Genomic DNA, 2,266 nt, shown 5'->3' with positions numbered 1-2,266 from the left:
ACGTGTTGTTGACATTATTGTTGTTGCATCTGCTGCCAAGGCAACCGTTACTATGACGACAATGTTGGTGATTGTAATTTTTATAGTTAACACCTTAGTTGAAGTCATTTGAAACAAAACAATATTTGTCTGTGAATTGTAAAATAAAGAAAAGATGATAATAATGGAATCGACACCTCTGTACCTGTATGCGTCGGTGTAGGCCTGTAAAAACAGCAACACTTGGAGACGAAATATATCATTGACGTCTGTGTTGACCTGCTAGATCTATGTCTGCGGCTGCAGCAGTACCGTATACAAAAACAAACAAACAAACCCCCCCCCAAAAAAAAACAGGGAAAAAATGAAACCTCTCTTGACCAAAAAAAAGTTTCTGTCCACAAATGGATAAATTCTCCCAGAGCATGAATAATAATGCTTCAATGATGTGCCACTTCATGGCAATTTTAATGTTGACTACGATCAAACTAGATCTAGGATAAGAAATGTTGGCTGTACATGAGAAAATGCACCGACCTTCAAACTCTAAAATTAGAATTTAAATTTGTTTGCACACATGAACAAATATAGACAGTGGCTCATTTTACCTGGCCAATACTTTTTGTTTGCTTAAAAAAAAAACATTGATCGTAGTTGCTCCAAGGTTTTACCTCTCCTATGAGGACTATACTAATATATATGATGGAAAAGTGCTTCGTGTACATTAGTAAAGGTAGATATTATGAAGTTTTCTTCTTACTCAGACCATCTCTAATTTCTAGCGTTTCGTTTGCGTCTGTTTTAGTGTATCGCATGAACTTTGAGTTCTCGTTTCTGGACACGGTGTGTTCGTAAAACTGTCTGTATTGGTATGATATTGTGTATTTGGTAATTTTGATAAAAGTTTCGTTGTATGCACAGACAGGGTAGAATAAGAAATGAAGAGCAGTGGGGAAGGACCGGACAAAAGGATATAGAAGTAGAAATAGGACTATGAAAGTGGCGTTGGATGGGTCACACCTTCAGAAAGCCCAGTGGAAACATCACAAGACAGTCACTGTAATGGAGCCCACAGGGAGCAGGATGCAGGGGTAGGCCACGGGAAACATGGAGGAGATGTGTGGAAAGGGGCATGAGAGACATGAAGCTCCATTGGAACGAGCTAGGAATGAATGCTCAGGACAGAGATAAATGGAAGGAGCTTGTATGTGGCTTATACCCTACCAGGGGTGAAAGGCACGGGTGATGATGCACAGGTCGGCATCCGTCGGTCACAGTTGGCCATGTATCTGCGCCTGGTAATTTCTCTAGCTGTTGTCCTAGCAGCGTCTGATGTGACTGTGTAGAACAATTGGAGAGTGGTAGTCTTTGCCGCAGCAGCTACATTTGAACACCATAGCTACCGAGAGCGTCTGATGTTTTTTTTTCACCTTTCCCCACGTTCATCGAGGGCTATTTACAGTTTTTGTTCTCCTCTGTGTATACTGAGATGACTGACCCTGTGTTATGTCTTCTGAGCTGTCCAAGTTAATCTCGAGGGTCTTCATGTCTCTGTATCAGACATCTTTAAATCTTACCAGGGGCTGACCTTGAATTCTTTCTCCAGTCTCCAGCTATCCAGAAAAGGATGCCTTCTGTGATTCTACCATCTTGCATCCTGCGAACATGTCCTAGCGAGCAAGCAGGGAGCAGATGTTCGGTGTAGCAGCATGAGTGAGGACGTCTTTGTGACGTGGTCTGACAGTCTGATCCCGAAAATCCACCTAAAGTTCCTTATGTGGAAGGTATTGAGCCGTTTCACTTTTCTTGAGTGCAAAGTAAAAGCTTCGATTCCACACAAAAGTGTAACGAGGACAAAAGCTCTTTTGACAGTCATTTTTGTATTGGCTGTTAGTTAAATAGTTTTTTTTTCAGACTCGTTTTGACAACATTAGACTGTTCATCCAGCTCGAACTTTCCATTTGTTGATTTCTGAGTCCATCGATAGGTCATCGGAGATTGCTGAACAAGGTATGTGAACTCCTTGATAACTTCCAACCTGTAGCAGTTGGTGACAATGGCAGGCTGACCTTGGGCGTCTTGATCCAATACTTAAACCTGCTTAAGGCTTGTTATTAGTTTTGAAGTCTTCGTAAAACTGTGTATGTATGTATGTATGTGTGTGTGTTTAAATATTATATAAAAATATGTCTGTCTGTCTGTCTGTCTGTCTGTCTGTATATCTATCTGTCTGTCTGTCTGTCTGCCTCTCTCTCTCTCTCTCTCTCTCTCTCTCTCTCTCTCTCTC

Source organism: Aplysia californica, unplaced genomic scaffold (assembly GCF_000002075.1).
Source record: "Aplysia californica isolate F4 #8 unplaced genomic scaffold, AplCal3.0 scaffold00107, whole genome shotgun sequence".
In the NCBI taxonomy this organism is placed as follows: domain Eukaryota; kingdom Metazoa; phylum Mollusca; class Gastropoda; order Aplysiida; family Aplysiidae; genus Aplysia; species Aplysia californica.
The sequence above is the reverse complement of the archived record's forward strand: the minus strand, read 5'-3'. Positions refer to the sequence as shown.